The sequence below is a fragment of the Dendropsophus ebraccatus genome, chromosome 3, assembly GCF_027789765.1.
Source record: "Dendropsophus ebraccatus isolate aDenEbr1 chromosome 3, aDenEbr1.pat, whole genome shotgun sequence".
Lineage (NCBI taxonomy): Eukaryota > Metazoa > Chordata > Amphibia > Anura > Hylidae > Dendropsophus > Dendropsophus ebraccatus.
In genome coordinates, this window is record NC_091456.1 from 6943278 (window position 1) to 6968471 (window position 25194).

The 25194-nt window shown below is 42.0% G+C and overlaps 1 protein-coding gene across 1 annotated transcript in view; it reads right to left on the reverse strand.

The window, feature by feature from the left end:
• WSCD2 (WSC domain containing 2) overlaps window positions 1-13668 on the reverse strand; it is a 233971-nt gene extending 220303 nt beyond the window's left edge. The window contains exon 1 of the mRNA XM_069963971.1: window positions 13289-13668. The gene's annotated coding sequence lies outside the window, so the exon portion shown is untranslated. The remainder of the gene's footprint in view (window positions 1-13288) is intronic.
• Window positions 13669-25194: the final 11526 nt, after the last annotated feature.

Consider the following 25194-nt stretch of genomic DNA (forward strand, 5'->3'; position numbering starts at 1 on the left):
CGTGTACAATAGGGACATATCAGCTGATATTTACCCTTAATATTTGACCCCTTTACATTTAATTACTTTTAGTTTTCTATTTGTTTCCCTTGATAAACACAAGGAGGAATCCTGAAGTATGAAGACGTCTCCTTGTTCGGAGGGGAGGGCGCACTCCAGTTCTACAAAATCAATTGAATTCTTTTATCTGCAGAATTGTAGCCATATTCACGCTGGGTTTATATCTCTCTTCAAACCTAAAATACTGATTATATTCTTACGTTGCCGAGCGCTATTTTTATAACTTGCTTCCCAAACCGAATATTACTGAACTTAAAGATTGGTTTCAGCAGCCGAGCACCCCCATATGCCGTCTGCTGTCTTCCAGCTGTATTTTTACTCGCTGGATCCGTTCTCGCCGCGGACGGCTGAAATTATCTGGATGTATTCTCCTTTTTCTATTTCCATCGTGCAGATTTTCATTTATTTCTTAAATTGATTTTTTTTCCCCCCTCGACGTGTGATATATCGGTTCCTTCCACAAATCGTCTGCAGAAAGATGTTTTCCATAGATACAGTCCCTCATTGTTGCTGATGTAGAACAAGAATATTTATATTTTAATGGCTTTAAGAAAATGAGATGTTGCTGATGATATAGTGTCCTGCAAACATGAATGGGATCCGGGATATAATAGATGTTCAGCCTGAAAGCTAATGGGGGAATTGTTAAAGTTATGACGCGGTCTGGGCACAATCCATCCTGACTGTATATCCTTATTCTTATATGTCTTAATAAACAAATGAAGCTATGAAGACCCTTAAAGGAGCACTCCAAGCCAAACTGACATAGCACCTTCCGCTCCAGTGCGGGGCCGGAGAGGATGACGCATGGCACAAGGCTTCTCTCAATCACTGCCTAATGCCTTACACCTTTCCACCCCACCAGGAATAATAAGAAGTGTATTTTTCCCTCATTGCTCTTTTAAAGGTGACGGCAGATTTAACAGGATAAATTTTGTAGTGTATAAAGCCGTACGTTACGCTTATATTTAGACAAATGCTGCAAAAATGCGCGGAGGCCTGAAGGCTTCTCGGGGCAAAGAAGTTAAATATATTCAGCAAAAGACCCTGAACCTTGACCTTGCTGAAGACAAAACTAAAAGAATAAGGCCATGTTCACATGGCATAAGACACTGGCCGTTCTGTGACCCAGCCGAGTCACAGAATGGCCGGTGTCAGAGATTATCCAAATGATGATGTTCATTTCAGATGAATAGGGATGTGGGCTCATCCGTGTGCACCTTCATCCCAATTCGCCGCTGCAAACAATGTAGCGTGCAGCAAATTGCAACAACAGCCATGATTTACACAAAACATACGTTGTGTGAACATGGCTTAAGGATGCAAAAGCATGCAGCAACCGATGCCGCCGCAGGAATGCCCTGCAAAGTTAAAATTCCTCTTCTGCTCTTCAAAGGGGTTGGCCGACAATTGTTTTTTTTTTACCTTTCAAATCAGCTGGTGCCAGAAATTTGCAATTTACTTCTATTAAAAAAATTCAAGTCTTCCAGTACTTATCAGCTACTGTATGTCCTGCAGGAAGTGTGTATTCTTTCTAGGAGCAGGAGAGGTTTTCTATGGAGATTTGCTGCTACTCTGGACAGTTCCTGACATGAACAGAGGTGGCAGCAGAGAGCAGTGTGTCAGACTGGAAAGAATACACCACTTCCTGCAGGACATACAACAACTGATAAGTACTGGAAAGACTGGAGATTTTTTAATAGATGTAAATTACAAATCTCTGGCACCAGTTGATTTGAAAAAAAAAAAAAAAAGGGTGAAGACCCCCTTTAATCCATTGTGAGGCTGTATAGAGGCTAAATGATAAAAAGTCTTTTATTGCCTAAATGCGCGGAAAAAAAAAAAAAAATCATAGCCTGCATGACATACTGTAGTTGTTTTAAAAAAGAATCTGTTAGTCATCCATTACATTATTATAAATGGAGATGAGGCAGGTTCAACGACGTTCGGGTTCAGTTCAAAAGAAACCAAACTTTTCTTAATGCCCTAAAATAATGTCTATTACTTTCGGGGATTCAGTATATGCATACAGTTAGTTTTCTGGATTCTAACTTCACATAGCAAAATCCCCATGTATGCCAATTGCTTTCTACCCCGCCAGCTTGTTTTCTGTATATTTACTTATCACAGCATTAGTACAAGAGTGGTGCTCTTCTTCATTCCCAACAGCAACACTGGAATAAAACCAAGCTGTGATTAGTAAACATATACAGAACAGGTCGGCAGGATGCACCGGAGACCTGTAGGAGGACACCAAGGTGGCGTGGACAGGTAAGTATAAGTATAACCAGAGGTTGGTTAATGATGAAATACCTGGATGTTGCCGGAGTTGTGTGCGCCGAATGTTAAGTTGCTATACTTGAGTATGTGTGTGTGTGTGTGTGTGTGTGTGTGTGTGTGTGTGTGTATGTATGTGTGTGGGTGGGTATGTGTGTATGTATGTGTGTGTGGGTGGGTGGGTGATATGTATCAAGACTCTTAAAATTTCTCTCGCACGCATCATATCTTACATGTCATTGTTATGATTTATCACATTTATCTAGTTTTTGGAAAAGTGACTGAACCATACATATAGACTGCCTATAAATTATTCCTCCGTGGTGGCAGCCGCTGTCAATCTGTAATTGATTGGACGTTCTGCGGAATGACAGAGGTCATCAGTTTCTGAGAAGTTAATTCAAAAGTGTCAACTAATATGGCTGCACTTCCTGTTGTCAATTGACAATGTTCTTGTAGTCTAAAGATAAAGAAATATAATAAGCTTGAAAATTCTTATTTACTAATATATCCAGGATAATGAAATCCCCTTCAATGAGCACGGCCTATGAGAGTAGTTACATGGATGAGGCGCTGTATGAATGGATTTCCTATAAGGAATAGTAGTATGTAACTAAAATCACATAGACATGACGCTAAATATAGGACGAGTAAAAACTTTTCTCTTGCCCGATAGGGATTCATTTATTAGATGTTATTTATGGAAAAATAATCGTGTTCAGTAATAGGACGGTGATTGTAATGGCCACCGATTTGCTGAACTAAGAAGTCTGCACTTAAAGGGGTTATCCGGGCTTAAAACAATATGGCCACTTTTCTCCAGAAACAGAACCCCTCGTCTTGGTTTTGCATCTCTCTTCAATTGAACTGAATGGAGGTGAACTGTAATACCACATACAACCTGGGGATAACCCCTTTAAATTGGACATTAAAGTTCTTTAATAACCTAAAGAAATGGTGATTCTCCTTAAAGAGAGCATCATAAAGACAGGTGCACTAGGAATTCTGGGTAGAAGGAAATGCAAAGCTCTCTAATGCCACCTTATGAATGTAGTGTTCCCTTAAAGGCAGTTGTCTGACACTGATAAAAAGCCTTAGGACATTCGTAAGCGTTGTCTGGCTTGGTTTACATTCCCAGTCGTGTCCTAAGGCTTCTTATTGGAGCCAGACACTGACTTGAGAGGAAAGCTACCTTAAAAAGATGGCCGATTTGCATATCCTTCTTCTATAACCCAGAATGTCTTCCAGTCTGTGACCACACTGCTAGAAGAAACACCAGTACAGCTTTTACTTGCATGTGGTTGTCTATTTATAAGAGGTGTATGTGTGTATAAGGTGTATATGTGTTTACTCCTTACGCTATGTCATCTGAATAAGTATTGATAACAATATAACATTTACGATCCCCCGGATTTAGTGTTGTCAATAAGACAAAAGAGATTCATGGCAATCAATGGAAGTTCAAGGGGCCGAGAATATATGATCTGGGGAGTTATCTTCCTAAATGGCAACAACTTGACTAAGTAGATTGTAGAAAATGACATAAGATTGAGACGTCTTCTTCCTCTCTGCGTATCGACGGAGAAGGTCAGAGTTACAGATGACACTAGTATATTTTATCTTATATTTTTGTTACCATGAGTTTGTGAGATCCAAACATATATAGAGCTATAAAGATTGTAAACAAAAGTAATGCCTATGTCGTTTATTTTATTTTTAACACTTTTTCTTCTTCTGTTTATAAATGATACGTAGTATTGTCCATAGAACGACCCTTGTTACCAATCATATAGTCGCCTGAGCAGCAATCGGAGATCTCCAGCTAAATCCTTTCTATGACTAGAGGTTTTTTTTTATAAGACACTGGAACACATAGGTTTATTATTATTATTATTATTAGGTTTATTATTATTATTATTATTATTATTATTATTATTATTATTATTGTGTTTATTGTTATTATACTTGCTTATCTACAAAAAAAATGTTTACAAAAATTTACAAAAATATTCACTGTTCCACTTCCCCAATTCTAATTATAAACTGCAGGATGAAGTGTAAAAATATAATAGTTTCAACTTTTGGACTATGTTCACACAATGTCAAAAAAATTGAAAAGGCATTTACATTAGAAAGTGGGAACTCATCTAATTGCTATTGTATTCATCCATATATAAATCCACTGAGGAAGGACAACATGACTGGCCCATTGGATCTCCTTGTGGCTTTTAAGCACTGGGGTCCTGGGTTAAAATCTCACAATGGGAAAAACCAACAGCACCCCGTCTTTCGGGGCGGGGGGGGGGGGGGGTCTCCTTCCTCACCCTAAAAATACAAGATAGGTTTAGTTGGCCTCCTATGCTATTTGCCTTTATACATGTTTGATGCTGGGAAGATGGAGTGGGAGCCCCTTTTGAGACATGCCCGATGTCAATGGCGCCAATCTGTTTTTAAGAGCCGCACAACATGTTGGCGTTACTGAGTAATGAAAAGGTGGCGTGACTTCATCTTCTATCTGTTTTTCAAGTTTAATGGGAAATAAAAATTAAACAACACATGTGATTAATCTTTCTTGGCACTGATTTACAGAACACTACTGTACATATGTTCCCGGCAAAAAGGTTTATATGAATTACAGTTATAAAACTAAATAACTTAGCATATAAAATGAAGATACAGCTACCGGCACTACTGAAATACTAGCAGGTAATTTTTTGGGGGTGTAAATTTTACCAACAATATGTGTTTGTACAAAAATATAGGGTGCTCATTTCTACCATATATGCAATATTGCAAAGTAGATATCCACGAAAAAGAGAAATGTGGAGGGCACTCACCAATAAAAACATATTCTTTATTCATTTCTTTCTTAAAAACTAGTGATGAGCGAAAAGTGAAATAATCGAATATTCGATATTCATACGAATATCTCCCGAATATTCGATCAAATATTCGATCCCATTAAAGTCAATGGGAACAAGTATTTGATTATTGAAAAACATCTATTCGACCACTTGGAGGTAAAAACCGGAAGCTGGGGGATTTGAACGCTTATCGAATATTTATTGAATATTCCGCGAAATATTCGATAATATTCAATAGATCGAATACCTCACTATTCGATCGAATATCTATTTGATCAGACAGTATTCGCTCATCACTATTAAAAATGCCATAGCAGGACAAGCAGGAGAGCAGACGCCTAATCCTTCTAATCAGTGTGGCAGCGCTGATTTATTGGTGAGTGCCCTCTACATTTCTCTTTTTTGTGGATATCTAAATAACTTAGAATACTCACTCTCATCCAGCCCATTTTAATAACAAAAAACATCTTTGGCAGCAATAGGAGTCACGAGTCAGATAAGATCGGTCAGTCTAGGACCAAGTCGTATGGCATTGGGATTAGGAGTGAATCTGAAATCCCAACTTTATTCTAGTTCCTCTTCTAAAATTCATGTTTAAACTGCTGACACTGTTAGATAGCTGTTAGGCTTAGGATACACAGGGTGCCTTTTTACATATCTGTCTGTGCTTCCATGCTAAAGCCAGTCCGGCCAGGCCCATTTTTTTTTTTTAGCTGGGAAGGGGGAGGATAAAAGAAATAACATGCTCTTACCTCCCCCCGGTATGCTGGTGGCAGCATGCAATCTTTAAAAATACTTTTGATTTGTCACAGATACATGTCAAAAGTTTTGATCTGTCGGGGTCCCCACCAATCATCAAAGAGCAGAGAGACGCATTTGGTAGCCCTCTCCACTTCCCCACTGTCAATCATCTCTGTCCAGAGCCCCATAGACTTGTTATAGAGATGTCCGAAAGGAGAACACTGTAAAGCGGGTAATGAAATGTGCTGCCGTTTACTTTTCTCAATTCCAACTGGTTTGTGAGGGTCACAGTGGTGAAACCTCAACTTTATTTAATGACAGTGCCCATTTAATTCCACCACCTTAGAGGGATACTGTGGAGAATTAGACTTGTACAATAGACAGATTTGTAAATGACTTCTATTTAATAATCTCCAGTCTTCCAGTGTTTATCAGCTGCTGTATGTCCAGCAGGAAGTGGTGTATTCTCTCCAGTCTTCCAGTACTTCTCAGCTGCTGTATGTCCTGCAGGAAGCGGTGTATTCTCTGCAGTCTGACACAGTGCTCTCTGCTGCCACCTCTGTCCATGTCAGGAACTGTCCAGAGCAGGAGAGGTTTTCTGCTGCTGTGGACAGTTCCTGACATGGACAGAGTTGGCAGCAGAGAGAACTCAGACTAAAGAGGATACACCACTTCCTGCAGGACATACAGCAGCTAATAAGTACTGGGAGACTGGAGATTTTAAAATAAAAGTAAATTGCAAATCTAAATAACTTTCTTACACCAGTACCTCATATAATGCATTGTATAAAAGTAAAAAAAAATGGATCTTATTTATTTTTATATTATTTTTTTGGATACTTTATTGAACTTTTTTGCAATATCTATTAGTCCTACAAGGTGAACAGAACCCAAGATCACATTTATGTAGTGCAATGTATTAAGCTTCTCAGCTAGAAATGCTGACAATCCCGGCAACACTGGTATAAGGGAAGAAAAAGGGGACATGGGTTTATCCCCATTGAGAATGCAAACGTGGAGACAAATCTTAAGAATTGGAGGTTTCTCTTATCCTGGCCAATATATCGGGTCAGTCGTCATTAGTCAGTCCAGCGGCCCTCAATGTTTGCCAGAAAAAGGGGTACTGGTGTACAAAGTATTGGCATGCCCTTACCACCAGCAGTCCCTACCAATGATACTTGGTGCACTGGGTAAGATGGTAGGATACAATCTTATTTTTATTGTGTCCAAAAGAAAGTTCATTTCTGACCAACCGACTGCAGCTTCTTGGTCCCAGCACCAGAATATACTGGGAAATTCTATGCGTGTGACGACCATTGGTCATTGCAGTCAATAATTCCTATCCACTAACACCTTCGCAGACAGTCATGCAGCCATGCGATGTGCTGCTTCCAGGTACCTGGTAATAGCTGCTACATTGTGGAGGCTCCTGGGTTGTATTATCATGGGATGAAGTCATGATGAATGGAAATGAATGAAGACAAAGGCTCCATCAATATGGCATTGTGACAGCTGTCACTTACTACATTATTTTAATGATTCGGGTTTGATGTGTGATGGGGATGTTCTCATCCAGCCACTTCATTTTTTAATCAAAAATATAAAAAATATTGGTAACCCTTCAGAAGACGAAGCTTAGGAACTTAAGTGGAAAATTTTATGCAACTAAATATATATATTGGTGTCTGTTAGGTAGGAACATTAGCAATTCCTTCCTGTATCCAACTATGTCTAGAATTTCTGTACATACATAGATAGGAGATAGATAGATAGATAGATAGATAGATAGATAGATAGATAGATAGATAGGAGATAGATAGATAGATAGATAGGAGATAGATAGATAGATAGATAGATAGATAGAGAGATAGGAGATAGATAGATAGGAGATAGATAGATAGATAGATAGATAGATAGATAGATAGATAGATAGGAGATAGATAGATAGATAGATAGAGAGAGAGATAGGAGATAGATAGATAGGAGATAGATAGATAGATAGGAGATAGATAGATAGATAGATAGATAGATAGATAGATAGGAGATAGATAGATAGATAGATAGATAGATAGATAGAGAGATAGGAGATAGATAGATAGATAGATAGATAGATAGATAGATAGGAGATAGATAGATAGATAGATAGATAGATAGATAGATAGATAGATAGGAGATAGATAGGAGATAGATAGATAGGGGGAAAGACCTATGATGTTATCAAAAGTTCCTACACTGGGAACCAATGCTGCGTGAAGGTAAATGGGAAGAGAACGGCTTATTTCCAGCAGAGCCGAGGAGTCAGGCAGGGCTGCTGCCTCAGCCCAACACTCTTCAACATTTATATCAATGAGCTAGCAGTAGCCCTGGAGTCCTCCCCAACACCAGGTCTCACCCTCCATGACACCGAGGTGAAATTCCTTCTGTATGCGGATGACCTTCTCCTCCTATCATCATCTGAGAAAGGTCTCCAAGACCAGCTAGCCATCCTGGAGAAGTTCAGCACCACATGGGCTCTACCCATCAACCTCAAAAAGACCAACACTGTGGTGTTCCAGAGAAGGAAAACAAAGTCAGCCGGGTCCCCCACCTTCACGCTACACAACCAGCCCCTTACAGCCACCAGCAGCTACACCTACCTGGGCCTGATAATAGAACAGACGGGGAGCTTCAAATCTGCCATCGAGATGCTGAGAGACAAAGCCTGCAAAACCTTCTACACCATCAGAAGACAATTCTACCACCTTAAGCCACCTGTCAGGGTTTGGCTTAAAATCTTTGACTCCATTATTGCACCAATTCTCCTGTATGGCAGCGAGGTCTGGGGTCCTCACACATACCCCGACTGGTCAAAATGGGATTCCAGCCCAACGGAAATCTTCCATTTGGAGTTCTGTAAGCATCTCCTCCAGGTCCATCGGAGCACCTCTAACTGTGCCTGTAGAGCAGAGCTGGGCAGATTCCCCCTGCACCTAACTATCCAGAAGAGGGCGCTGTCATTCTGGGGTCACCTACATGGTAGTAGTGAAGGGTCCTATCACCATAAAGCCTTGCTACACCAAGGGGCCCCAGGCAAAGCAGAGCCCCAAAACATACCCTCTGGAACCCAGCCCAACCAGACAATCCCACCATACCAGCTCACAAAAGCCGGGATCAGGAACACAATAACCAGGAGACAAGAAGACTATGTCCAAGAATGGAGGGAGGAGGTCAGGGCATCCCAGAAGCTGGCCGTGTACCAGAGCCTGCAGAGGGAATACAGACTGGCCCCATATCTGGAGGAGCTTCCCAACCCCAGAGACCGGAAGATCCTGAGCCGCTACAGACTGAGCGCCCACAACCTGGCCATTGAAACTGGGCGGCACCGACAGAGCTACATCCCCAGGGAGAGCAGACTGTGCCAGCAGTGCGACCAGGAGGCCGTGGAGGATGAGGCCCACTTCCTGCTACACTGCCCCAAATACTCAGCAGTGAGGGACACTCACTATAGGAGACTCTCCAACCTCCTCCCAGGCTTCTCCACCATGGAGGAGGAAGAGAAACTACCCATCCTGCTGGGAGAAGAAGAGACCACAGCGACTATAGTGGCACAATACGTCACTGCCTGCCATAGTCTGAGAGGAGCGTGATACGTCATGGACTCCGATACCCCAACCCCGATAGGTCATGGACTCCAATACCCCGACCCTGAATGTATTCCCCCCCCCCCCCACCATCATGATACATCATGAACCCCTGTACACCGACCCCGGGTGAATCCCATTTCCTCAACTCCCTATTCTCCCCATGCTTTGGCAATGCTAATGTGTAACTTGGACCTGCCAATAAAGCTTTTTTGATTTGATTTGATTTGATTTGATTTGATAGATAGAGAGATAGGAGAAAGATAGATAGATAGATAGATAGATAGATAGATAGGAGATAGATAGATAGATAGATAGATAGATAGATAGATAGATAGGAGATAGATAGATAGATAGGAGATAGATAGATAGATAGATAGATAGATAGATAGATAGGAGATAGATAGATAGGAGATAGATAGATAGATAGATAGATAGATAGGAGATAGATAGATAGATGGATAGGAGATAGATAGATAGATAGATAGATAGATAGATAGATAGATAGATAGATAGATAGGAGATAGATAGATATATAGATAGATAGATAGATGATAGATAGATAGGAGATAGATAGATAGGAGATAGATAGATAGATAGATAGATAGATAGATAGATAGATAGATAGGAGATAGATAGATAGATAGATAGATAGGAGATAGATAGATAGATGGATAGGAGATAGATAGATAGATAGATAGATAGATAGGAGATAGATAGGAGATAGATAGATAGATAGATAGGAGATAGATAGATAGGGGATAGATAGATAGATAGATAGATAGATAGATAGATAGATAGATAGATAGATACATAGATAGATAGATAGGAGATAGATAGGAGATAGATAGATAGATAGATAGATAGATAGATAGATAGATAGAGAGATAGATAGATAGATAGATAGATAGATAGGAGATAGATAGATATTAGGCACTGAGTAGCACCATATGACATGGATCATTATATACACCAGCAGATACAGACGGGATCGGGCAGTATACAGTAGACGTAGCTCCATACATAATGAGGGAGGCAATGTCTGCAAATGACAGGCATTATTGATGAGCAGGCACCACCAGCTAAATCCTGTCATATTATGGTATATCGCGCCTAATCCTTGTCATATTATGCCAATAATCCACTTAGTGTCTGACCGCGGCTGCAGCTAAAATCTGTAGAATTTGGCAATGCCACCCTTTCATTGCCACCAGTCCTTTCACATTACGCTTGCAGGTGATGAAGCTTCCACTATAATGGCATAAAGTTTGCAGCAAACATTGTCGCCGTTACAGCAATTCAACTAGGAAAATACAGAACTATAGGTGATAAATCAAAGGAGGAGAAACTCCTATACCTGTAGACAACACAGGACGGTATAAACTTTGCAGTATAGAGCTGCTGGGACTTCTTTCCTATTTCTGAGCTCCGCTGGTCTATTAATGAGGCTATGCTCGCTCATCTATAGGGTAGGCTGTACATTCACACTAATGGGGGAAACATTGTTATTTAATCAATTATTAGTAGTTAAAAACTACTGCACAGTATCTGCCCCATATACTGGGGAATATCCCTATACACAAAAACATAGAGAATGGTAAGAGGCAGATCCAATACAGAACCAATATAGACCCAATATCCCTATACACAAAAACATAGAAAAATGGTAAGAGGCAGACCCAATACAGACCCAATATAGACCCAATACAGACCCAATATAGACCCAATATCCCTATACACAAAAACACTGAAAAATGGTAAGAGGCAGACCCAATACAGACCCAATATAGACCCAATACAGACCCAATATAGACCCAATATCCCTATACACAAAAACACTGAAAAATGGTAAGAGGCAGACCCAATACAGACCCAATATAGACCCAATACAGACCCAATACAGACCCAATATAGACCCAATACAGACCCAATATAGACCCAATACAGACCCAATATACCTATACACAAAAACACTGAAAAATGGTAAGAGGCAGACCCAATGCAGACCCAATATAGACCCAATACAGACCCAATACAGACCCAATATAGACCCAATACAGACCCAATATAGACCCAATACAGACCCAATACAGACCCAATATAGACCCAATACAGACCCAATATAGACCCAATACAGACCCAATATACCTATACACAAAAACACTGAAAAATGGTAAGAGGCAGACCCAATGCAGACCCAATATAGACCCAATACAGACCCAATACAGACCCAATACAGACCCAATATAGACCCAATACAGACCCAATACAGACCCAATATAGACCCAATACAGACCCAATATAGACCCAATACAGACCCAATACAGACCCAATATCCCTATACACAAAAACACTGAAAAATGGTAAGAGGCAGACCCAATACAGACCCAATATAGACCCAATATAGACCCAATACAGACCCAATATCCTTATACACAAAAACACAGAAAAAATGGTAAAGGGCAGAGCCAATACAGATCCAATACCGACCCAATATCCCTATACAGAAAAACACTGAAAAAATGTAAGAGGCAGAGCCAATACCCACCCAATATCCCTATGCAATGCTGCCCGGCTGCCCAGATCATTGCTAGCGGCTCAGTAAATCAGACGTCTGTCCCATGGATACAGAAGGTTTGTTAGATTTTCAGGCTGCGAGAAAACCTGAAACTAGCCTTGTGCTTAAACTACATTTTCTGCAAGGATCAGCTGGAAGCGGAGAGGAAAGATTTATGAAGAGCAGTGGTGCATTAAGCAGCAATCTGCACATTGATGTCTGCTGGAGTGTACAGACTAGCGCTGGGCTGGGAGGCTGCACTGGTCGCACTACTTGCCCTGCTCACCTGTCGTTCAGCCATCTGCCTCACTCTGTGACACTGCTATAGTCTCTGCCATGAAGCTAACTAGCAGGAAACTTGCCTGCCTAAATCTCAACCCATTTAAGAACATTTTCTTCCCTACTGTAACAGATGTCAATGTCGCCACATTAGAATTCCCTAAATTTCTGCTTCATTTGCGCAATGACCTTTCCAGCATGGAGAATGGAGGAGCTAGCTGCACTTCTCAAGGTAGCTGCCATAGGAGTTATAAGGTCCATAGAAGCATGCACACTATAGAGGAAGGTCCATAGAAGCATGCACACTATAGTCCATAGAAGTGTGCCCACTATAGAGCAAGGTCCATAGAAGCATGCACACTATAGAGGAAGGTCCATAGAAGCATGCACACTATAGAGGAAGGTCCATATGAGCATGCACACTATAGTCCATAGAAGCATGCACACTATAGTCCATAGAAGCATGCACACTATAGTCCATAGAAGCATGCACACTATAGTCCATAGAAGCATGCACACTATAGTCCATAGAAGCATGCACACTATAGTCCATAGAAGCATGCACACTATAGAGGAGTTCATCGATTCTGGCTGCAGGTTACACATCATATGGGCACTGAATTTTCCCATCCTATACAGCAGGGCACATCATTACCCAGTCTCCTCTATGCTGACCCTCACATTGATTCTACCATCTTCACTTCAAAGACTGAGGATCATTGAGCTATAACCCTGCTATCCATCAGCTGCTTGTAAAGTTTCCCCAGGCAGAGGACTTGTCTAGTAGATGTTAAGCCTCCAGACTTGGGCATCATGCTCCCAGCTTAGTGATGCCCACTATATGTTGTAGTATAGCAGAGCATGCACAGTAACACTGTCTGTCCCCTTACCTGTCTGCTGGCAGTCTCTGTCTCCTTCCTCCAGGGGCATCCCCGACCTTTAGCCTGACAATTGCTGCATGATATTGGAGGGGAATGGCATCAGCTGCCCCCAGCTCCTGGCTCCTTCATGCCTCCTTCTTCTGGGGGAGATCAGGGATGTGGAGCAGAGGAGTAAGTCTGAGCTGACAGAGGAGGTAAGAGCAGCAGAGTCTGCAGAAACCTCTCCTAGAAATCCCTGGGCTCCAGAGGATAGCTGTCCATTCCTGCAGTGCTGAGGAGGGTCCCAGCTCACCTGACAGCCTGCAGCTGGGGGGTTGGGGGTCTCTCCCAGCCTGTGGATCCAGCAGTCAGGGATCTGCTCTCAGCACTGTTCTCTCATCTCCCTTAGTTAACATCTCTATCCAGATCTCTTCTTGCTGCAGCTCCACTCAGCTGCACTATATTCAAAGGCCCACAGCACTGCCTACTGCTTAACTCATTAACTGCCATGTGTGCTGGTGAGTGTGCTGTCACTGCCCCTGCCTCACTCCCAGCTCACACTCAGCCTGATGGCTCCAATGTTAACTAGTTACCTGCTGGATGCAATTAATATTCAGGGAAATCCCTGAGCTATTGCAGTGCAAATCACATAGAGAAATAACACTCCGGAAACTAGACTATTCACACACACACAAACTGTGCACACACACTGTACACACACACAGTACACACACACAGTACACACACTGTACACACACTATACACTCACACACACACTGTACACACACAGTACACACACTATACACTCACACACACTGTACACACACACACACACGTACACACTGTGCACGCACACTGTATACACACACACAGTACACACACTGTACACACACTATACACTCACACACACACTGTACACACACACAGTACACACACACAGTACACACACTGTACACACACTATACACTCACACACACACTGTACACACACAGTACACACACTATACACTCACACACACTGTACACACACACACACGTACACACTGTGCACGCACACTGTATACACACACACAGTACACACACTGTACACACACTATACACTCACACACACACACTGTACACACACTGTACACACAAACACACACGTACACACTGTGCACGCACACTGTATACACACACACACAGTACACACACTGTACACACACTATACACTCACACACACACTGTACAAACACAAACACTGTACATACACACACTGTACACACACACACACTGTACACACACACACACACACACACACACACTGTACACACACACACACACTGTACACACACACACACACACATTATTTTGTATTCCTTTTTTATTTCTCACTATGCAGCTCTGGTTTTATCTGAACAATTCTAAGGATAATTTGGCAAAACGCAGCAGTTGTTGATCCATTAAGTTGTTGGCAGATCCAGGTTCTGTGACGGCCTCCGATGAGTTCCACTGCTGATGAAATTTGCCGCTGTGCTCCAAGCTCCATTACTATAGAATACCGCACCTCTCTACTGTATATGAGACACTAATGCATGAAAAGAATGAAACAAAATCTCATCCGCCACAATTATCGATACCACTTGTACTATTCACAGGAGGATTTTATATCCTGTAAGACATATATATATATATATATATATATATAGATAGATAGATAGATAGATATATACATATATATATATAGATATATACATATATATATATATATATATATATACAGTGGTGCCTTGGATTACGAGCATAATTCATTCCGGGACGGCGCTTGTAATCCAAATCCACTCTTAAACCAAAGCAAATTGTCCCATAAGAAATAATTGACTGCAGACAATTGGTTCCACATCCCAAATATAATGATTTTTTTTATTCTGAATAACATGTAAAACAAATGAAACAAAGATTTACAAAAAACAGTTTCTGTACAGTATAGCAATCAGCATGTGGTATATAATGTATAATAACTATATAACCCTGATAACAATACAGCTGGATATGTGATATATAAGTTACTGTACAGTATAGCAGCATGTGGTATATAATGTATAGTAACTGTATAACCCTGATAACACAGCAGCTGGATATGTGATATATAAGTTACTGTACAGTATAGCAGCATGTGGTATATAATGTATAGTAACTGTATAACCCTGATAACACAGCAGCTGGATATGTGATATATAAGTTACTGTACAGTATAGCAGCATGTGGTATATAATGTATAGTAACTGTATAACTGATAACACAGCAGCAGCTGGATATGTGATATATAAGTTACTGTACAGTATAGCAGCATGTGGTGTATAATGTATAGTAACTGTATAACCCTGATAACACAGCAGCTGGATATGTGATATATAAGTTACTGTACAGTATAGCAATCAGCATGTGGTATATAATGTATAGTAACTGCATAACCCTGATAACACAGCAGCTAGATATGTGACATATAAGTTACTGTACAGTATAGCAATCAGCATGTGGTATATAATGTATAGTAACTGTATAACCCTGATAACACCGCAGCTGGATATGGGATATATAAATTACTGTACAGTATAGCAGCATGTGGTATATAATGTACAGTAACTGCATAACCCTGATAACACAGCAGCTGGATATGTGATATATAAGTTACTGTACAGTATAGCACTCGGCATGTGGTATATAATGTATAGTAACTGTATAACCCTGATAACACAGCAGCAGCTGGATATGTGATATATAAGTTACTGTACAGTATAGCAGCATGTGGTGTATAATGTATAGTAACTGTATAACCCTGATAACACAGCAGCAGCTGGATATGTGATATATAAGTTACTGTACAGTATAGCAGCATGTGGTATATAATGTATAGTAACTGTATAATCCTGATAACACAGCAGCTGAATCTGTGATATATAAGTTACTGTACAGTATAGCACTCGGCATGTGGTATATAATGTATAGTAACTGTATAATCCTGATAACACAGCAGCTGGATATGTGATATATAAGTTACTGTACAGTATAGCAGCATGTGGAGTATAATGTATAGTAACTGTATAACCCTGATAACACAGCAGCTGGATATGTGATATATAAGTTACTGTACAGTATAGCAGCATGTGGAGTATAATGTATAGTAACTGTATAACCCTGATAACACAGCAGCTGGATATGTGATATATAAGTTACTGTACAGTATAGCAGCGTGTGGTATATAATGTATAGTAACTGTATAACCCTGATAACACAGCAGCAGTTTGTAGATACAGGATGGAACTGCAGATCCTCATAATGCAGGGAGCAGGAAGGAATGAGCAGGGCAGATGTGGGCACATACATGCAGCACTCTCTGTCTGAGGAGAGAGGGGTTACATCTATGGAGAGATTACCACCACAGTCCTGTCCCCTGATATAAGCCCCAGCCTGAAGTGGATCTGCTATGATTTGGAAGGTGAGGGAGACTTCCTGGGTCAGAGTACAGGGCTGTAGACCCCGCTATGCAGACCATGCCCCTCCCCCACTCCCTATCTCACCCAGTACAGGGAACTCTTAAACCAAGTCACAATTTTGAAAACCTTTGAGCTCTTCTTGCAAAACGCTCTCAATCCAAGTTACTCTTAAACCAAGGTACCACTGTAAATGTTATATTGTATATGTGTATCTATAATATTCCATGAAGTCATATTAATGTATAATCAGAATAACAGTAATATATGGCTGAAAAGTTCTCATTTCGTTCTGCAATGTTTAGATCTTCAGACACATGAAAATAACATTGTTCCTCTTTGTCCAAGGATTTTCATATTGTTACATTTATCAGGAATATAGAAATAGACAAATAGAAACCTCAGTATTTCTTTTGCTTTATTAGACTCGTTACCTTAGTCTGAAAACTTGTGTTTGTTTACAGAAAATATTGTTGCTGGGAAAACAATGAAACAATGAAGCATATGTTACATGTCAATCATGTGAAGTGCTGGAAAGTGCAGAAGAGACGTAGTGAAAAATCACGTGTAGCGCCGTATTCACATCTGCTTCCAGATTGTCCATTTATGCTTTAGTGTCAGAATGGGACATGAAAATGGATGCCATTGATTTCAGTTTTAATGCAAAATATATGTTCACATTGTCCGTGGTGTACTGTGTTCCAATACATGCGTCATGCCGTACCTGAGAGAGCAGAATTATCTATGGAAGGCATTCACTTTGATGTATCGATTCTACTATCTAAGTCAGAGAGTCCAGGAATCTGAGAACTTGTATGTAGTGTGTAGGGTCATCACACAAGAGCGCCACTTTAGCTGTTCCTATGCCTGCCGACTATACCAAGGTAAAAGGGTCATCAGTGAATCTCTTCTTCAGGAATAAAAGAACGGTGGTGATACAAGGTCAAAGGGGTCAAAGGAATTGTTTTAAAGAGTGCAGAGCAGCAATTTTTATAAGGAGGGAAAAAAAACAGCGCTACCTTGTTCTGTTCATGTTACAGGTAGGACACAGCTGCTGACTGCCATGATGGCGCACGGCTCATACTAAAGCCGATAATTCATCCAACATTGGAGCTCTTTGAAAAGATCACCACTTATTTAGATTTTTTTCCCCTTCTTTTTTTCAGGAACAAGTGTATTTTGTAATGTCGCCTTTCATTCTACCATATATGTATGAAGAACCCCTCAAAACACTCCCTCAAACACTACGGGGCCCAGCCGCATCTGGGGCCAGTGACGCGGGCCCCTGGAGCTTACATAGCCTGCAGCCCCCCGCGGGCTGAGCATGCCTCCCGGGTGCTGTAGCCGGGGGCCGGTCCCGTGCTCCTCCCGACCCGGAGACTCCTTTCCCCAACCTCAGGGAAAAGGAGTCACTGGGCCAGGAGGAGCACGGGACCGGTCCACAGCGCTCCTGTCACCCCCCGTCTGATGCGCGGCTGCCGTCTGTTGCCGCGTCCTAGCCCCGGCAGCGCGCGTATCATAGAGTTCTGTGTGTGCTTGTGCTGCGGTTCGACTTCCGGCACAGAGACGTGTGCCGGAAGTCACGGCCACAGGCCCACACAGAACTCTATGATACGCGCGCTGCCGGGGCTAGGACGCGGCAACAGACGGCAGCCGCGCATCAGACGGGGGGTGACAGGAAAAAGGCTCGACGGGGGAGCGTGTTGTTAGGTGAGTTTTTTTCTTTTTTTAAACTTGCTTTCCTCGGAAGGGGGCATCTATAAGGAAGGAGGGGGAGAGAGGGGGCATCTATAAGGAAGGGGGGGGGGGAGAGGGGGGGGCATCTATAAGGAAGGGGGGGGAGAGAGGGGGCATCTATAAGGAAGGGGGGGGGGAGAGGGGGGGCATCTATAAGGAAGGGGGGGGGGCATCTATAAGGAAGGGGGGGGAGAGAGGGGGGCATCTATAAGGAAGGGGGCATCTATATGGAAGGGGGGGAAGAGAAGGGGGCATCTATAAGGAAGGGGGGGGGGGGAGAGGGGGGGCATCTATAAGGAAGGGGGGGGGGGCATCTATAAGGAAGGGGGGGAGAGAGGGGGGCATCTATAAGGAAGGGGGCATCTATATGGAAGGGGGGGAAGAGAAGGGGGCATCTATATGGAAGGGGGGGAAGAGAAGGGGGCATCTATAAGGAAGGGGGGGGAGAAGAGAAGGGGGCATCTATAAGGAAGGGGGGGGAGAGAAGGGGGCATCTATAAGGAAGGGGGGGCAAGAGAAGAGGGCATCTATAAGGAAGGGGGGGAGAAGAGAAGGGGGCATCTATAAGGGGGGGGGGAGAGAGGGGGGCATCTATAAGGAAGGGGGCATCTATATGTGTCTGTCATATAATATGTCTGTCTGGCAGATTCTGTGGATTCGTGGCCCGGAGAAGTTCTCATAACGGCACAGGGCAGACGGAAAAGAAAATGAAAAGGGAAGAACTCCGATCAGAGAAGACGTCCCCTGTAAGTCACCTGATGTAACTGTACTGTAATTTATATGGTGTACAGGACCTGTGTAGAGCTGAGTGTGTTGATGGCATAGTGGTCGATCGAGAGGGGGTGGGGCCCCAATCAAAAGTTTGCTATGGGGCCCAGCCATTTCTAGTTACGCCCCTGCCTCAAAATATTATTTATTCACTGAAATTGGGGGAAAAAAGGCAATTTGTTTATTCATTTTTTTGCAGAAATCAATAGTACAGGTGATTTTAAAACTTTGTAATTGGGTTTATTTGCAGAAAAATGCATTTTTATCATGAAAAAGCAGTTTGAAGCTCTCCCCCCTGTCTTCATTGTTCTCTTATGGAGAGGGGAGGGGTGGAGGGAGAAGAGGCACCAAAACAGGACAACAAAGAGTTAATTTACAGCTACATCACCGGGCTATCTCCTCTGACAGTCAGCACTGACCTTTCTGACCTCTGAATACTAGCTTTCACACAGGTCCCGCTGTGTAATCCTTTGTTCTCTGCTGACAACTAATCTCCCTCCTCTCTCCTCCCCTCTCTATAGGTTACACAGGGCCCGAATGATGTAAAAGAGTCGAGATTTCCTGATAATGAGCAGTGGATGAGAGAGAGAGGAGGGGGGAGGGGACCTGGGGAAAGTCTTTTGCATGCAGATAATGGCATATTTGCCTAATAAACCCAATTACAAAGTTTACTAAATAGCCTGTACTTGATTTCTGCAAAAAAAAAAAACGACAGTAACACTTTAATTTTTGGGGTTTCTGTGTTTACAGAATGCACTTCATGATAATACTGAAAGGTTAGATTTAATTTACAGGCTGAAAACAGTGATGCCCATATTTACGTAGCTTTTCTAATGTTGTATTATCTTTTAACAGTAAAAAAAAAAATTCCGCAAATAATTATGATTAAAATGGCCGCCCTATTGTGGCGGTTTTATTTTTCCACCTACGTTGTTGTTTGGGATGTGATTTCTTGCACCATGATCTGTAATTTTATTTCTGTAGATGGGAAATTTTTATTGCTTTTTATTCATTTTTCCTGCTATATAATGTAACAAAAAATCAATTAGGAATGCACTGTTCCTTTAAGTTTAAGCAGAGTCGGCGCGCACGCTCCCTAGGAGATGGGGATGGATACACCGGACCATGTGGGAGGAGAAGGAGACTGGGGACGCCCAGGACCATGTGCGGCCAGAGGGACGAACCCGGCTACTGCCAGGAAAGAGGTCACGGCTGCGGGAAGAGGTACGTGCCGCAGTCGCGGTTGTAACAATCTGTCTTTATAGATAAGACAATTGCGCACGATACAATACCAAATACGTTTATTTTTTACAAGTGTATTTGTAAAATGGGAAAGGGGGTGATTTTATTTTTTATTGACATATTTTAAAAAAATAAAATCTTTTTTTTTTTTTTTACCACTTTTTAAGTCTCCCTAGGGGACTATTGCATGCAATAATTGGATAGCATGGATAGCCACTGCATAGATTTGATCAATGCTATCTATGCCCTTAGAGTCTGCCTGAGATAGACTCTATGAGAAGATCAGTGATCAGACTACACAGAGGTGAGTATGAGACCTTCGGCACTCAGGGAACCCAATCAGGACACCCCCCTCCTCCCCAGTCACACTGCTGGGCCCCAATTGGTCAATGACCAGAGCTGTTCCAGTAACAACTTTAATGCCACAATCAGCAGCACAATCATTGCAGTCTGTCATTGATAGTGAAGATCCGGATGCTATCACCCTCTATGTCTTCACCCTCTATGTAGCGTGTCCACATAAGGTTAATCAATAGTAGCTGCTGTATGTCCTGCAGAAAGTGGTTCATTCATTCCAGTCTGACACAGTGCTCTCTGCTGCCACCTCTGTCCATGTCAGGAAAGGTTTTTGCTGCTGCTCTGGACAGTTCCTGACATGGACAGAGGTGGCCGCAAAGAGAAAGGTTTTTTTTTTTAGTTCAAATCAACTGGTGCCAGAGATCTGTAATTTTCTTCTATTAAAAAAAAAAGTCTTCCAAAAGTCTTCCAGTACTTATCAGCTGCTGTATGTCATGCAGGAAGTGCTGTATTCTCTCCAGTCTGACACAGTGCTCTCTCCTGTCACCTCTGTCCATGTCAGGAACTGCCCAGAGCAGGAAAGGTTTTTCTATGGGGATTTTCTGCTGCTCTGGACAGATCCTGACATGGACAGAGGTGGCATCAGTGAGCACTGTGTCATTCTGGAGAGAATACACTGCTTCCTGCAGGACATACAGCAGCTGATAAGTACTGGAAGACTGGAGATTTTTTAATACAAGTAAATTACATATCTATATAACTTTCTGACAGTATCTGATTTGAGAAAAACCTTTTGCTGGAGTTCCCCTTTAACTACAATAATACTAGATTTTCTAAACATAACTTACGTAGGCTTTACAATTATTTGTGATTGACAGCTCGTTGTCCCACCTCTCGGAATGCCATGTACTTGTGGGAGAGTCAGAACAAGCAAAGGATATTGTACTGCTGTTTCATCATGTACGGTGAATGCCAACGCCGACCTGTTAGAACAATGTAATTCATGACAACTGTTTTATGGGTAAAGTCTGTGGGCTGCCGGAACTCCCCACAACGTCTCTGCATTGTGTCCGTGCCAGGATCTATAAACGCGCCCCTGTGTCTGATCCACCAGCTCTAAAATCTTACACTTCTCGGCGATATTCCCTCTAAAAGTTTGTCGCGGTTCTCAATGTATGTTCCTCCTGAGTCCAGTTATCTAAAAAAGCCAACATGAAACCAATTTGTGTTTATTGTAAAATCTGGAACGGGAATTCAACACCAGCATTTTATTTCCGTCCTTACAAAAAGAACAGATTGTTTCGACAAATATCCATGAGGAATGTAATCTAGAGAAGATGCACAGGAACAATGGTGGGAATCAGTGTGCACAGCATAAATCCGCTGAACGCTGACGCCGTCTCACAAAAACATTGGCTGAGAAATCTTTGATTACGTTGTTCAGAAACTTTTGATTTTGCATAATTCTCGGGCCTAAAACTTACAACTACCAGGAGTGGAACTGACCAAATTTAGGAAGCCGCAAGTAAATGTTTTATTAAAGGAGAGGCCAGCGGAAGGGGGGAGGGGTGGGGGGTTTGAATGGATAAGAATTGTTCTGGAATGGGGGTGGGGGAAATAATAAAGAAGGTATATTCACCTGTCCCGTTGCCTGCACAGCATCTTGTCCTGCTCTTAAACTCCAGCCCTCGGTCTTCCCTGCTCTCCTGCAGCCTTATCGTTCAGATTATCGTTAAATCGTTCGAATCTAAATAATAATCGTTCGGTTGAAATGCAGTAAACGATTAACGACCGAACGAGAGATCGTTGATCGCTTTATAAGACCTGGACCTATTTTTATCATTCGCAAATTGTTCGCATTAAATAAGATGTCGTTCGCAGTAGATACGAACACAATAGCGCAGAAAAAACGATTGCAATTACGATCATAAGTAACGATTATCGTTCCATGGAAATGAGTGAACGTTTTCAGGTCTTTTGCAATAGCGGTCGTTTGTTAATCATTAACGATTATGCAAACGATAATCGTCCGGTGGAATAGGGCCCTTAGGCTTACTGTCTTTATGTTCCCTCCACCCCCTGCGGATAACTATCCCCCCCCCCCCCCCCAGCCAGACTTCTCCTTTAATGGAGGAAATTTTGTATTTACGTCACCTGCGAAAAGAGTTGTATGAGGTTTTCCAATGACCTTACTCTACCAGAAGAGGGCATTGCACATGTGTGTTCACACACGGTCATGGAGGCATGTGCTGCCATCATAGTTCTTGCTAAGAGATAGTAAAAAATATGCCGCTGCTCCTGTAATGCCTTGTACTGTATATATGTCTTTAATTTTCCATCTTCAGGCTGTCTGCTATCTTACTCCTCTTTCCACTCGTGCCAAAGAATCTTCAGGATATTTTGTGGGATACAGCTTTGGGCTATGTACCCACTTCGGGAACATATCAGTTAACGTTTCAAAGTGTTTTACTGAAAGGTTTTTCAGAAATTTTCAGAAATAGAAAAATGATGCCAAAGCACGAATATGTCCAGTACAGAGATGGTTTAAGTACAGAAATTAACAACGTCTCTACAGGAAATGTGCAATGGGAGGCTATCACAACAGGATGCTGGGGCTGCGCGGGCAGCGTGGCAAAGTGGGACGGTGGAAGTCCATGATGTTTAGAGTCCATGCGGTGGCATAATAGTAATCATAAAACAAAGCAAGAAATAATAAAATCAAGAAGAGCAGGCAGGGCATTAACACGAACCGGATAGCAAGCGTGGGGGCATCTTCACATAATATGTCAGCTGACACAAAGAAAAGAGTAGGCAGGACTTGATGAGTAGTGTGATTTATGGATGAAGTTTGGGCAACTCTGTGACTCTGTAGGAGTAAAGGGGGTATATAGTCAACGTTCCCAGATTACAAATCAATCAGTGGTGGGTGAGCCATAGATGCTATTTGACCAGGCTGACCATTGTGCTGAAAAGGAGACCGTTGTACCTCTACCGTATGCAATGTATTGTTCCAGCTCACAAACCTGTCGCACTTCAGCAATCACATCCATAGCTAACGGAGGAATTCTATAGTGCTATAGTCAGTATCTTACACACAAGCGGTTTGTGTTTTGTGGGTATATGGGCTAGCTGAAGGGACAGCAGAGCTGTGGGCAGGGGTGACAAGGATGGGTTGGCCTACTAACGTTGTAAGCAGGTCATAAATTTGGTGCCAGGAACATATCAGTTAAGGGTGATCGTCTCAATAAATGGATGGCCGCTAATGAAGATCATGATCATTATTAGTGGCCATCTATAAAACGACCACGTTGCCCCTCTATGTCCCCAAAGTTGCTTCTTCTGCAGTCCTTTAGTTCCTGTTTGTAAAATCTGAATGGTAGAAACTTACTCCCAGGACTGCCCTACAGTCATGATATCAGCCTCTTAAAGGGCCCTCAGGTGTTCTCCTTAAGCCGTACATTTTCCAGGGTCACCTTTAAAGGATGTAATTTCTCTGCCTTTCCTGAATATTTTTGTGGTTTCTTAGTGTCCCTCCATATCACCCCCCTGTTCCTGGCCCTAATTGTTGACCCGAAATCTTTGCCACATGCCTTGACTTTCTTGCCAATTACTGACTCTGTGCTTTGTACAATCTTGACTTTCTAGTCCTTCATTTTTAAAGAATTTAGGAGAGCTTAGAAGCGGATCTATCAGTAGCTGGGTCCTTAGGGTTAATGGCGGGTCACGGCAATTGTATGGCCGTCCACCAATAACCCCTTCAGTGCCGTGACCACAGCATTTAACTGTCATTGTTCAATTGAGAACCCCGCAGTGTGACGAAGTTCGGGAGGTCTCTTACTTTACCTTCATGCAGTTAGCTCTGCCATCTTCTATTTGAGGCTGCCACAGGCAGGCTCTATGTTCAGATTGCAGATAACATGGATCAATGGCCTAGCATTAACCAGTGTATGCAGCCTTGTGATTACATGTAATAGTCCCCCGGGGGACATAAAATGTGTAATTAAAAAAAATCAGGACACTCAAAGCTACAAAATAACATAAAAACCTTTTAATATTATTATTATTGTACTGTCCATGGACCTTCTTCAAATTGGAGAATGTCTGATTTGTGTACTGAATAAACACTGCAGTTGATTTATGTTAATTTTTTTTATTCATTTTGTGTTCATTTTGTAAGAACTCCAGTATTTACAGTCAATTGCAGCCACTCAAGTTCACAGTGAAGAGGGTTCATACCGTGATCTAATGCTGCGTTTACACGGAGCGATAATTCGCCTGATCGTACGATTAATTATTTCAAGGTAACAATTTTTTTTTATAACGATCAGTGTTTAGGCGGAACGATATATCTTTTTGCGATCGCTTAAGTCTATCTCGTACATAGGTTAAATCAGTGAACGACTGTTTACACGATCTGCGA